The sequence below is a fragment of the Microtus ochrogaster genome, unplaced genomic scaffold (assembly GCF_000317375.1).
Source record: "Microtus ochrogaster isolate Prairie Vole_2 unplaced genomic scaffold, MicOch1.0 UNK50, whole genome shotgun sequence".
NCBI classification, from domain to species: domain Eukaryota; kingdom Metazoa; phylum Chordata; class Mammalia; order Rodentia; family Cricetidae; genus Microtus; species Microtus ochrogaster.
Window position 1 is genome coordinate 123426 of NW_004949148.1, and position 14383 is coordinate 137808.

General features: G+C 43.3%; 3 long non-coding RNA genes across 4 annotated transcripts in view; 1 reads left to right on the forward strand and 2 right to left on the reverse strand.

The window, feature by feature from the left end:
• Positions 1-2060, reverse strand: part of LOC113455497 — a 6062-nt gene extending 4002 nt beyond the window's left edge. The window contains exons 1-2 of the long non-coding RNA XR_003376599.1: positions 1791-2060; positions 635-814 (exon numbers count right to left, since the gene is read on the reverse strand). This is a non-coding gene — a long non-coding RNA (uncharacterized LOC113455497). The remainder of the gene's footprint in view (positions 1-634; positions 815-1790) is intronic.
• A 74-nt stretch (positions 2061-2134) lies between these two features.
• The window catches only part of LOC113455495, a 20136-nt gene continuing 7887 nt past the window's right edge, over positions 2135-14383 (forward strand). The window contains exons 1-2 of the long non-coding RNA XR_003376596.1: positions 2135-2425; positions 11182-11370. This is a non-coding gene — a long non-coding RNA (uncharacterized LOC113455495). The remainder of the gene's footprint in view (positions 2426-11181; positions 11371-14383) is intronic.
• On the reverse strand, positions 2425-9045 carry LOC113455493. Of its 2 annotated transcripts, none has more exons than XR_003376594.1 (3): positions 9009-9045; positions 6469-8202; positions 2425-2498 (listed from the first exon to the last, which is right to left on the reverse strand). It is a non-coding gene; the product is annotated as an uncharacterized LOC113455493 (long non-coding RNA). The 2 variants fall into 2 exon arrangements; XR_003376593.1 differs by lacking the exon at positions 9009-9045 and having other exon boundaries at positions 6469-6584; positions 6788-8900.

Genomic DNA, 14383 nt, shown 5'->3' on the forward strand with positions numbered 1-14383 from the left:
TGTGGTGTGTGTGTGTGTGTGTGTGTGTGTGTGTGTGTGTATGTGGTATGTGCCATGACCCGTGTGTAAAAGTCAGAGGGCAGACAACTTTTTAGGAGTTGTTTCTTTCCTTCCACTGTGTTTGGAAGTAAGTTCTCCCTTGAAGTTTGTCATACTGAGTTCCCCAAACTAATTGAGCCACTACATTTATCCGTTTATAAAAGACCTAAAAAGACAAACTACTCAGGATCTGGGAGGAGAACCTACAAGTACCACTTTACTAAACTAGATATCAATTTTTATATACATATATATGCTGTGATAATTGTATTTTAATGGCTACAGGAAAAACCTTTTTGACAAATAATTACATAATATAAAGTCTAGTCTTCTTAGGCATATTTAGTGACATTTAAAGTCGCTTTTCAAAATAAAAGATCAAAGAAAGGGAAAACTTTCAAAAAAGAAATTCTCATTTGCACATCATGACATTTGAAATTCATGTCCCCAAATTCCTGCACAAAGACAACAGAGAGAGAGACAGAGACAGAGAGAGAATGCATATAAACAAATGGTAGAACACCATAGATTGAAATATCAGCTGAGTTAATATGATAAGGAGTAACTTAAGAAGTAACTTCTGTCTTATAATTACCCAGCTTATCATTTGTTTTCTCCATGTGTATATTATCCTCAGGAATTGGTCAACAAGTGGGTTGTAGATGGTATAAGAATAAGCTTCAGGGTGGGGGCATAGTAGTGCAGATCTTGGGATAAGGGAGCCTGAGCCATCGGGTCTTGAGTTGAAGGGTAGCCTGGGCTACAAAGAGAGAACCTGAATTTAAAGAAAAAAGAACGTTATAAAATTAAAACAAGCCAATGAATATTTATTCTGTTAGAAAGTATTCATTTTGCAATGCTAGATAAATAAACAGTGGCAGAAAACACGACCATTAGAACTGGGATGTGACTGAAGAAAATAATGATGTGCTTACGAGTGAGTGAAGGCGCTTCAGGCATCTTGTAAGCAAACAGGAGTTTATTGACGTGCAGGTGGCCATACACATTTGGTTAAACAATGTCGGTTCTCATGAGTAGCTGTACATCTTGTTTACAACATTTGAACACAAGTACCCATTAAGCTGCCAATAGGAGCTCCCCTGGGACAGGCTGATTTTAGATAAAGTGCTTCCATATGGCTTTTATAGACTTGTGTATGCTACAAGAATTTTTATAATGCTTATACATGTGATTCAATAACAGATCCAGAACGAATCTGTGCAGAAGTAATTATTGCGCTGTCCACATGCAAGAGGCTTAAGTATATATGCACATATATTTTAAATTTCTTAAAAGATTTTTTTTCATTTTACATACCAACCGTTGTTCCCCTCCCTCCCCTTTCCCTCACCCAGCCCCCCATCCACTCTTCAGAAAGAGTGAGGTCTCTCTTGGGGAGTCAAATGGAAGCACCTGAGACTTTAGCTAGCGTAAAGTTCTGTCCCCAGCCACTGGGTATTGTCCTGTTGTCTGCAGTCAGATTCTGCTACTAAAAGTACCCTACACCTCGGAGATGCCACGCACGTGCTGGTCTCCTTGGAGGTCCGAGGGAAAAAGGCGGAAAGTAGAACAGCTAGAAGGGGAGTCGGTCCGCGGGTGGCCTCCCTAGTCCCGCCTACTCTCCCAGAGTACTATCTTCTGTAACGTGAAGAATAAAAATCCAGAGACAGATATTGGGGTTCAAGCTGAACATCAGAAAACCAAAGCAGCCATATGGTCAGCCGTTCGGGCCAGGGAGTAGTGGCACACACCTTTAAACCCGGGACTCCTGAGACAGTGGCAGACGGATCTCGTGGAGGAGATAGGTTCTTTTAGATAGAGTTCTGAGTGCGACTCCGCCATGGTGAGGACATTTCTGGAAAATTTTGCAAAACTTCCCCCCCCCAACAGAGCAATCCCCACAGGGCAGATTGCAACTTCGGTTCTCAAGACCTCCCTCTGGAGTCCACGTGTGGTGAGATGGCCTATTGGGGAAGCGCAAGTAGGGGAGGTGCTGAGAAGCAGCGGGAGGCTCTCTGAGAGTAGGCGGGACTAGGGAGGCCACCCGCGGACCGACTCCCCTTCTAGCTCTTCTACTTTCCGCCTTTTTCCCTCGGACCTCCAAGGAGACCAGCACGTGCGTGGCATCTCCGAGGTGTAGGGTACTTTTAGTAGCAGAATCTGACTGCAGACAACAGGACAATACCCAGTGGCTGGGGACAGAACTTTACGTTAGCTAAAGTCTCAGGTGCTTCCATTTTGTTTCAGAGACCTAGAGAGGAGTGGAAGAACCAGGGCAAGCGAAAAGAAGTCAGGACTTGGAGGAAGCCGACCACGGCAAACTTAATGCGACCACAGAGGAGACCAGAGGACCGAAGACGAGCAGCCAGAAGGTCATCTGCTAGAAGTGAGTAACTTAGCTTCGCTTTTTCAAACATAGGTGTTATATGGTAGGTCGTAATTTGGAGGCATGGTTGTTTCTAGAAAATACAAAAGCAGGAGAATTTTTTTAAAGCATCAGCATTCTAAAGATTACTAATATTTTAAAAGCAGTAAAGCTACAAACGAGGAAATCTAATGATTTAATGTCCAGCGTACAAGGGAATGTATCCATTTTTTTAAAAAAAAGTATATTCCACACGCAAAGCAAAGCTTTGAGAATGTGTGGCAAGGCCGTTTTGGTTGCTTTTGCGATTAAGGTACCATTTGTTTTTACTCTGTAATTTCTCAAAATTGAATACTTTGCCAGGAGCAGGTAAACTTTTACTAATTTTTGAGGTCGAAAGGGCTTCCGGGGTAAAATACAAGCAGTGATACTAATTCGAAGCAGTTAGAATTCTACAGTGATTTGTTGGGCAGCAAAATGACCGAGCACTTTGCACAAAGCTATACCCGACACGCATCCGGGTTTAAAGAGAAGCGAGCAACGAGTTCATGGTTATATGCAACCATTTTCTTGTAGACATTGTTTAAAGGTTTATACTTTCAATCCTGGTCGGTGTTAAGCCGGAATGACTGTGCTATTCAAGCTGAACATCTCAGCCAGTGTTGGGTATTCCTGTCTATATGGTATTTATACGTCTATACTATACAAAGACATAACTGAAAGAATATTGCGACTTAGAAAGGGTGTGAATTGCATCTGCTGGCCAGTTTTCTTAGAATATACACGTGTGACTGAATTTTGGAAATACCTGCTTTGTTTTCATAAAGAAACCTGCTTTTAAGATCAAAATAACTGCTGAATTCTGTATAGTGACTAAGTTCTAAACGGATAGCTTTTTTTCTGCCTTTACTAAAATATGATTAACACATGAAAATTGGGTGGGTGTATTCAGGTATACTAATGTTCATATATAACATGTATTCTGAAATGATGAGCTCAATCAAGCTGAATGCCACAAGTTACTGTTTTCCATGTGTGGCGAGAATGTTTGAAATCTTCTGGGTTGGCAGTTTTCAAGAGAAATGCCAATTTCAACCATTAGTTGTTAAATTCTGTTTGTTTTCCAGTGTTTAGAGACATTTTTTGAGATGAAGATTTGGCTAGAGTTCCTATGTTTCTTAAGCTTCATTGTGTAGTACCTGTTTTTTTATCGCGTGGCAGGTTAGGTAAGGAAGGCCTCGCTAAGAAATTCGAAATTCTTTGAATGGTAATATAGTTATTTTATATGCTATGTAGATTTTTTTAATATTAAAGGAGAAAATAATATTCTTTAATGAGCAAGGTCAATGAAGAAACACTTTGGAAATCTTTTACTTATCTAAAATCCAGGCCTTTCAAATATTTCAGGTTATTTTAATCTGCCCAGAAATACAGGTTTGAAATTTAAAATGTAAATGTGTGTCAGTCCAATTTTGTAATAAATTGATTGCAGTTTATCGACCTTATGTGTGCTGAAAAATTGGGTAAACTTGAAAAAATCAGGGTTTAGATATTGCTTTCATTCCTGATCAAGACAGGGCAACTTTCTAAATTCTTTGCAAACACTGGATCTTAGGAGAAAACACTGTAAGTCCGACTCCTAAGCCTTAATGATTGTACAATAACGTTATAGGAAGCATTAATGGTTCATGTGTGAAGGAAACGTGTTTGTGCTCCAACATCAAATGAACCTATGAGATAGACTCATGGCCCTTTGGCAGGAATGATAAAGTCACTCCAGGAGGGACATAATACTAAGGAATTGGGCTGTGCAGTTCCTTTGACCCTCCATTTAGACTTCCAGCCACATTGCCTCCTACTGAAGACAAAAGGCCAAAGACCTTGGTGAGAAAATGGAGGATTCCTTGGGCATCTATCCTGAGACCTAAGTCACCTAAAATGGTGCCGAAATTTGCATTTCTCTAGGAGCTAAATTTCAGAGTCCTCTTTTAGAATTCATGAAAACAAAGCAGAGTTAATGAAACTAGGTGCTACAGGCCTGCTTGATATCCCCCATGGGAGCAAATGGATCTTTCCTCAAAGAGGTTTTGGTTTGTGTGTGCGTGCGTGCGTGTGTTTTTTCCAGCCAATGAAAGAGAGTAGAAGCGCCAGGGTAAGCAGGTTTTCCAGAACAGTATTACTGCCCAGAGGAAGTTGTTTGCCAATATCCTGTGGTGTAAGTGGGATCTCCAGTAAGTCTAGCAGTTAAGAAAGCTTGCCTCTTTGGTAAAGTTGAGTGGGTCAAGGCCCTGAGCAGACCTCCTTCAATTTCAAAGTAGGAGTCTGATGAACTCCAAGGGAAGAAACTATTGGGGCAGACAGTGGCTGCAGAACTGAGGCTAACTACCAGGTAGATCAGGGCCTAGTGGAAAGGATACTCTAGAGCCGGTGGCCCCCAACCATAAAATTATTTGGTTGCTCCTTTATGACTGTCATTTTGCTACTGTTATTATGCATCATAATGTGAATATCTGTTTTCCGATGGTCTTAGGCAGCCCCTGTGGAAGGGTTGTTCGACCCCCAAGGTGGTCCTGACCTACAAGTTCATGGACTGTAGGGGGACATGCTCATACCTCAGTTTTTATAAGGGGGTGAGACTTTGCCTATTTAAACCTGTTGTCATTCTGGTAATAAAACTGAAACTCATATTTGGGACCTAACTGTTGATTCATGTTAGCAGGTATTTAACTTCCTGCTTCATAGCATTTTCTATTGAGTATTTGTTATAGGCCTACTGAGATACCCTCTTATGGGAATTTTAAGTGCACCAGGAACCCTAAGTCACTTGGTCAAGCAAAGTAAGAAATATTGAATATTTCATAGGATTCGCTGAAATGCACATTTCTTTGTTTGTACCAATGATAGTGTTGGTAATGACCACTTACAAGAGAGGACAGAATTGTATTTTGGTATACTGTTGTAATGTTTTCTCACCACTTGAACCCCGAATGTTTCACCTCTACTATGAAGCCTTTATCTGTTGGACCCTAGTGTTCAATCACCGAGGAGGAGGAGTCACCCCAAGAGACCATCTCTCATATCACAGCTGATGTAAAAGCATGAGGATTTTACTAATTCTGTCATGACAGGGTCTTCCAGCAGTCGGGAGGCTAGAAGACCCTGAATGTCTGGTATAGGCTATTTTTAAAGGGAAAAACCACAGAAGGAAGGGGGTGTCTGGGGGTTGTTCTTTAACTACTATGATTGCCTTATTCAAAAGGGCTGTTACCAATAATTGGCTGGAGAGTGGTTGCCAGATCAGATGAGGTAAAGGGAAACTTCTGAGGGTCACTTTGCCCCTTCCCAGGGACTAAGTCAAAACGTCAGTAACTGAGTCAACACCTAAGGGTTATCTTGCCCCTATTCAGGGGGATGGAAAGTTCCCAACATCTCAGTACGTGCCTGCATAGCTGTTCTGTCCTTGGTTCCCCGGGGAGGTGGGGAAGTACTGAGAGTCATCAGAAATGGCTTCAGAATTGTCTTAAAGTTCTATGGTTTCCCCTGTTATTTGGTCAAATATCCCAATCCTGGGATATTAGTAAATTTGGGGGAGTAATTAGATCAGTACAGAGAAATTAGCAGTACCATCAGAGATAAAAGGGGTTAAACCAATGTTGTAGGCCCATCATAGATCAATAGAGGGCACCAGGTGCCAGTTTCCTGTTGTCTTGGGATTTGGGAGAGTCTGGTTACACAGGTACTGATATTGAAGGGTTGGAGTCCCCAAACATACTTTTGTTAAGGTTAACTTTTTCTCTTGCCCCCATCTACAGGACATATGAAAGGTGATAGTGTTGAAACTGCCAGATGAGGCTATTCCCTCGTAATAGGGAGATCCTCCTAACAGGCAGAGCCAGCAATATTGTGTCAAACTGGGGTCAGTACTATTTAGCAAGGAAAAGGCTCCCTGCACAGGGTTGAATAGTCCTTGGCTGGTGGTGGGAGGTCCCAGCAGAGAAGCAGGGAGAGTAGCTTAGTTCAGCTGGCAGCAGCAGGCTCTGGTCAAATAGTAACTGTTTCTCTACCTTAGCATAATGGAGAAGGTGGCACCTAAATCTTGCTGCTGTATCCTGTTTGGGAAATACCATGGCATGCCCCAATTCCTTCCCGACATCCATGGAGACAGTCCTGCTGCTTGCCCCTGGAAGACAAATGTGGGAGATGTCACAGGTTTCTGTGCTCCACATGGAGCTTTGCTTTGGAAGTCTAATTTTTACAAACAGTTATCCAGTCTCAGGAAGAACTAGGTTTTCAATAAGCATCCCCAGTAGTTTTACATTTTCAGGCACCACAGTATAAAAATCTAGCTTTCCCAAGTGGCATCTGTGTTCTGGACCCCCATACCTGAATATTTCATACAGGGGAAAATCTTCTGCCAGCCTCCAGGGGCAGCTGTGGGGGATGTGCATCTCGGATATCCCAGGATACTAGTTGACAGAAATCAGGGACTGTTTTGGAGTTGGTCCATACCACCTTTCCAGTTTGTGAGGAAACCTGCCAAGTCAGTTTCTGGGATGCTTAGGGACCCTTACAAAAGGGGTGGGGTAACAAAGCAAGGGCTTGAGGAGGCCTGGATTGGGGCGCAAACAGGTGTGAGCTGGCGGTTGCTGCTCTGGCTGTGGAGATTTTGCTGCTCTTTTCTCACGTCCCTCCAGATATACCCCAGGAGTCGCAATTCTGGAAGGGATGCGAGATTTCCAGGTGCCCGGGCTGGTTCAAATGGATAGATAACAGTCTGGGAAGAACAGCATTAGGATTATAAACTGTTTTACATAGGATCCTGAAAGGGGGGTTTCAGACCCAGAACAGGACAAAGGAACAAGGGGGGGGGGGCGCTGCCCAGTCATTCCCAGACGGTCTTTTTTTTTTCTACCTGTCCTGAACTCTGGGGTCAGTAATTTTTCTCAGTCTTATCCACATCCTGACTTATCTGGGCAACAAGGCAGTTTTATCAACAATCCCGATTACCTCGGGCAGGCCAAACCTCAGAAAGATTTCTTCTTTATTTTCTTTACCACCAATTGAGCTATTTCTCATTTGGTGGGAAAAACTTCTGTCCAACCGGAGAAGGTGTCTATAAAAACTGGGAGATATTTATTACCATATTTTCCATGTTTTATCTCAGTGAAGTCTACTTCCCAATGTGTACCAGGTCAGTCTCCCCTTATTCTTATGCCCTCCGAAGCATTCTGACGCCCTGCATTTACCTTGGTGCAGGGGACGCAAGTCAACTTTACCTGCTGTATGAGGGAGTTAAGGCCTGGAATATAAAAAAAAATCTACCTTTTTCATTAGAGATTTAATTTGTTTTTCCTAAATGAGTCCATCGGTGCATTTGGGCGACCAGCTCAGGGGCATCCTTCTTGGGTAACATGATTTTGTCCTGATACTTTCAAGCTTTTTGTTGTTCATCAAAGTCTGTATTAAGTTTCTGGATAGTCTCTAGATCTTGGGCAGAGTATTGGGACTAATTCTCTGACTCTGGAGAATCTGGTATCTCCACTAGAGACAATATTCTCAAGCCCAGTGCAGCATGCTTGGCTACCTTATCGCCACACGATTTTCTCTGACTGCAAGGTCATTGCCTTTTTTTGGTGTCCTGGGCAATGAATAATGCTTACCTTTTTTGAGCAGAAAGAGGGCCTTCAATAGCACCAAGATTTCAGTATTGTTTTTAATCTCCTTTCCTGGCTGATGTTAACAATCCCCGCCTCTTATAAATCTCCCCTTGCATGTGGGCCATTGCAAACACATAGCGGCTGGGGGAGGGAAATGGGAAACGGGGAGGAGGCGAAAATTTTTTTTCAACAACTAAAAAAAAAAATTAAACAAAAAAAACGCATAACGGCTATCCATGTAGATGTTTACTTTTTGTCCTTTTGATAGCTCTAGTGCCTTGATCAGGGCTATTAATTCTGCATATGGGCTGAGGTTTCTGGCAGCAGTGCTGCTGCCCATATGATGTCTTGCCCATCTACCACCGCCACCCCCCGCTGCTTTGCACTCACCTTTGAGGAAACTGCTGCCACCTCTAAGTCTGCTCAGCTCTGCCACCAGCTCTGTTTGGGCAACTTTGTTTGGAGCTGGGAGCTGGGAGCTGGGAGCTGGGAGCTGGGAGCAATTGTTCTCTGTGAAACTTTCAAGCAGCTCGGGAAGGCTGTTTGGAATTGCTCCAGCACCTCCCGGACCCCTCCTCACTTCAGTCAGTCGCTGCCTGCAGAGACTGGCGGCTATAAGCAGAGTTCCTGGGCTTGGGCTGCTACCAAGGCAGCTTCCTCAGCGAGGTGGGCATGGGGAAGGCTGAGAGCAGCCTGCTTTTTCCTGCAACACTCCGGAACAGCAGGGAGTGAAAACAAAAAAAGGCTTTTGATCACCTAAACCTAATCGGGGCCTTTGACTTTGTCAGTAAGTCTCTTTCTTTTTTTTATTTTTTTATTTTTTAATTAATTTATTTATTTATTAAAGATTTCTGCCTCCTCTCCGCCACCGCCTCCCATCTCCCTCCCCCTCCCCCGATCAAGTCCCCCTCCCTCATCAGCTCAAAGAGCAATCAGGGTTCCCTGACCTGTGGGAAGTCCAAGGAGCACCCACTTCCATCCAGGTCTAGTAAGGTGAGCATCCAAACTGCCTAGGCTCCCACAAAGCCAGTACATGCAGTAGGATCAAAAACCCATTGCCATTGTTCTTGAGTTCTCAGTAGTCCTCATTGTCTGCTATGTTCAGCAAGTCCGGTTTTGTCCCATGCTTTTTCAGATCCAGGCCAGCTGGCCTTAGTGGGTTCTGAGCTGAACAGAGAATTCTCGACAGAAGAAGTTCAAATGGCCAAAAGACACTTAAGGTCATGCTCAACTTCCTTAGCGATCAGGGAAATGCAAATCAAGACAACTTTAAGATACCATCTTACACCTGTCAGAATGCCTAAAATAAAAAACACCAATGATAGCCTTTGCTGGAGAGGTTGTGGAAAAAGGGGTACACTCATGCATTGCTGGTGGGAATGCAAACTTGTGCAACCACTCTGGAAAGCAGTGTGGCGGTTTCTTAGGAAATTCGGGATCAACCTACCCCTGGACCCAGCAATACCACTCTTGGGAATATACCCAAGAGAGGCCCTATCATACAACAAAAGTATATGCTCAACTATGTTTATAGCAGCATTGTTTGTAATAGCCAGAACCTGGAAACAACCTAGTAAGTCTCTTTCTAATAAAGTCCTGAGACACTCAGAGTCACTGGCTCTTTTTCTCAGCCCTACAGTTCCTAAGGTGGTTCGCTCATAGAGGTTGTTTTAACATAGAGTGCTCAGCCCTTGTGTCCACAGTCAAATGTTTTAGACACAGCGACACAGCGAGGGGGAACCCCTTCCCCTCCCCCCCCCCCGTACACCCAGCCTAGGTGCACAGCATAAGCAAGGGAGGGTGTCAGGCTACTGTGCCTCCAGCATGGTCACCTCAGCAGTTGCACGGGGCAGTTGAGCGGCAGTTGCATAGACCTCTCAGGTGGGCAGAGCGCTGCTTCAGTAGCAGGCTGTGCTCCCTGCCACTCTCCACCCCTCACTTCCGCTCAGCAGCTGCTTTAGGAAGGGTCTCTTTCTGTGGCTGCAGGGCCGCTCCTCTTCACTGTTTTCTTTTGTCACCCGGGCCCAGGCGGTGGTCGCTCAAGTCTGCATTCGGCCAGGTCAGGGGCTGCTCTGTCTGAGGCGCGCAGTCTCTGAAGCTGCAGTTTTCTGTTGCCTCCCTATCTGCCTAATTCTTTCTCTCCTACCACTGTGGCCAAAATTCTTTACACATTTCTTTCTTGCTTACCATCCCTCCGGTCCGCTTTCTTTTGCTTCCCGCCTCCCCCACTTTCTTTTCACTTTCTCTGCCTCCTGCTTCTGAAACAGTTATTCAGACCTTTCATTTAAATCTAACCACTAGCCGGGCGGTGGTGGCGCACGCCTTTAATCTCAGCACTCGGGAGGCAGAGGCAGGTGGATCTCTGTGAGTTTGAGACCAGCTTGGGGTCTACAGAGCTAGTTCCAGGACAGGCTCCAAAGCCACAGAGAAACCCTGTCTCGAAAAACCAAAAAAAAAAAAAAAAAAATCTAACCACTGTTCTTTCTCCTTATCTCTGATGCTGAAAGCTCTATGAAGGCCATAGCTCCCGCTGCCTGCTGACTATCAGAGGCTGGGTCGAAGGGAGTAAAACGCCTGTAAATCTTAAGAAACACAACTATTTGTTTAACTGGCCCCTGAATAACCTCTCTTACCTTGACCAAATGAGTGGGCTGCCTTACAACCAACCCCCTGAGATAGAGAGACTGGTGGCTTTGACTGTCAGTCACCCCCTACCTGCTGCCGTATTGAGATTCCAAGTGGGCTGGTGGGTAGTCAGAACAGATTCTATGAGTCCAGTCATACATAGCCTGAGAGTCTGAGAAAAAGGGGAAATGTTTGGGAGGTCCCTCCCCTTTTATTCCCTCCACACCCGTTCCTGAGGAGCTAGAAGACCCTGAATGTCTGGTATAGGCTATTTTTAAAGGGAAAAGCTACAGAAGGAAGGGGTATCTGGGGGTTGTTCTTTAACTATTCTGATTGGCTTATTCAAAAGGGCTATTACCAATAATTGGCTGGAGAGCGGTTGCCAGATCAGATGAGGTAAGGGAAAATATGAGGGTCACTTTGCCCCTTCCCAGGGACTAAGTCAAAACATCAGTAACTGAGTCAACACCTAAGGATTATCTTGCCCCTATTCAGGGAGATCAGTACGTGCATGCATAGCTGTTATGTCCTTGGTTCCCAGAGGAGGATGGGAAGTACTGAGAGCTGTCAGAAATGGCTTCAGAATTGTCTTCAAGTTCTACACATCCACGTCTACAAGAACAAGAAAGTTCCTGGGGAAATTGGTGATGGGCCTGGCTGGCCTTAAGGATGCTCTTGAGTGAGGTAAGCTACCCAGTGAATGGTGATGTTTGATGAAACAGCATGTTTCCATGGTCTTGGGTAATAGATGAAAGCCCTGAAGTGACCCATGCCTTCTTCAGCGCATTGCAGATATGCTCGTGGGCATGAGAAAAGCTGTGCTGGCTAGGTTAAGCTGCGTGCATTGAAGTAATAGTTTCTCCAGGGTCTAGACTAAGCCTGCACCTGTGATGATGGTGTGTTGTTTCTGAAGTCAGACTTTTGGATCACAGATAAGATAGCTGAAGCCCTAGAAATCATCAGGTGTGTGAACTTCCTATTTGCCTGGCTGTAGTGGTACACACCTTTAATTCTAGCACTTGGCTAGCGGAGCTCTGAGTTCAAGGCCTTCCTGAGTTGAGTTCTGGGACAGCCAAGACTACACACACAAAAACAACCAAAACAAAAAAAAAACAAAAAAACAATCCTATCTTGGAAAACCAAAAACCAAACCACACCAAGTTTGTATTCACATACATTTTAGTTTAGACTAAGAGATTACATCTAGCCAGTCCTTTTCAGGGGACAGATATATATATATATATATATATATATATGCCTTTGTCTTAGGAATGGAAAACAAACTTTAGTTCTTTTTTGTTGTTGTTTGGAACTTTAGGATGAAGCTATTTTAGTTAGGGAATACAAGAGAAACAATGTGTCTTTCTCTACTTATTACATATATGTTTATGTCAAGTAGACCACAGAAACATGGATTCAAAAAGTGAGTAGGTACAAAGGAAGTATATGGAAACTTTCAAAGGAAAGAACTAATTGCGTAACTGCCAGTTGTTTAATTGCCTTAAAAGTTTAAAGTTGTGTGTGTGTGTGTGTGTTTGTGTGTGTGTGCGCATGCTTTTTTTATTTTCTGCGCATGGGTATTTTGTCTGCATGAGAATGGAGACACACATGAATGGTGCCCATAGAGGCCAGAAGAGGGCATCATGTCCCCTGGAACTGGAGTTAAAGCTGTTGTGAGCCACATGTGGGAATTGGGAACAGAACTCAGATCCTGGAAGAGCAACAAGAGTGCTTCATTACTTAGTCACCTCTTCAGCCACAGCCTTGACTCTTTAACTTAATCTTGTGTTTAGACTTATAATGTTGAAATTAGAAAACATGTAATATTTGGTAGTAATAATTACCAATAAAAATAAAAGGTAAACCTTGGTGCCATTCAAAAATACAATTGGAAAATATCCTTGTCTTTTTTCTCTAAAAATAATCATACTTCTATCCAAGATTTAAAGACCTCACGTTTTACTGGCCTGGATTACTGTACAAAGTAGTGGGTTTCACTTTGGTATTTTTTCTATTTTGTAGGGAGAGAGCCAGGGCTTAAGACTCTCAAATTCAGACTAGGCTGGAACCATGATATAGTCCAGATTGTCCTCAAATTGGTGACCATCCTCCTGCCACTCTGGAATTAGACATGCACCATCATAGAGATGTGTAACAAACTTGATAATATATATCCCTTCTAATACCTTGTACCTTGTACCACACTTTTCCCCCATTTCATATCGCCTTATCCCCAGTAGCCCCTAAAGGCCCCACTCTTAAAAGACCTCACTCTTCACTCTTCTTTTTTATGCCTGTGTAATGCTATCTTTAATTTTTATATCTAATGACACATGACAAGTTTTGTGATTGGAGAAAATTATAATTGAAGCAACTGAAGAGGTACATATCATACAAGTCAAAGTCTATGCCAGTAAATCCTTTGACCCACACATGTCTAATAAACATAACAGCAGAATGTAAGGGATCAAAGATTACATAGGTATAACATATTTTAAGAGTATTTGCTCCAGTTGCTGTTATTTTGTTTGTGTTTTGTGGGCTTTTTGTTTGTTTGTTTGTTTTTGCCACAATGCGTGTTAGTCTTTGTATTTGCTAACTACAAGGTAATACTTTGAGGGGCCTGGAGAGATGGCTCAGCAGTTAAGAGCACTGGCTGCTCTTGGTTAAGATACTGGCTGCTCTTGCAGAGGATCTGAGTTCAATTCCCAGCGCCCAGATTGTAGTTTATAGCCTCTATAACTCCAGTTCCAGGGGATCTGATGCACTTGCCTAATTTCTACAAGGACAAGGCCCATGTGGGAGACATGCAAACAACATTCCTACAATAAAAGTAATTTAAAAATTTTTTTTAAAGAAATGCTATCTTCGGGGCTGGAGCAATGGCTCAGCAGTTAAGAGCATTGGCTGCTCTTCCAGACAACCAGAGTTCAATTCCCAGCACCCACATGGCAGCTCACAACTGTCTGTAACTCCAGTTCCAGGGCATCTGACCCTCACACCAATAAAGATAAAGTAATAAAAATTAAAAAAAAAGAAATGCTATCTTCCCCCCAAAAGCTCCTGTCAATTGTTAATGCTTACTATCCTGTGTTGAGTAAAGGACTCATGCACCAAACTGTATGTATAATGTAATAAAAAAGGAAAAGTAGAAATGTTTTGTGTATGTCAATAAGCCTGCCTTAGATAATACAGGAATAACTGGGCTTAGCACTTGAAAAGTGCATCAAGCGTTCAAGACCAGTGTCATAACAGGTTGGAGGACAGCTTGGGCTGAGACCCTGTCTCTCTTACAAAAGAATGTGGGATGTTTAAATAATGAGGAAACTAAAACTGATTTAGTTAGATAACTCCAATCCTCGTACAGAGTTTTCCATCACTTTGGTAATGTTTAAGCTGGGGCTAGGAGTACCGCTTAGTGTTAGAGCATCTACCAGCAATGCAAGGCCATGGGTTCCATCCACCGTGATGCGCCTAAAGAAATAGGTAGCCGAAAAACTTTTAGGGGTTTCGAGACAGGGTTTCTCTGTAGCTTTGGAGCCTGTCCTGGACTTGCTCTGCAGACCAGGCTGGTCTCAAACTCAGAGATTCACTTGTCTCTGCTTCCCAAGTTCTGGGATTAAAGGCAAGCAGCACTACTGCCTGGCGATGGATGAAAATTGAAAGATGTACTACTGTCAGTTCTTTTTTTTTTTTA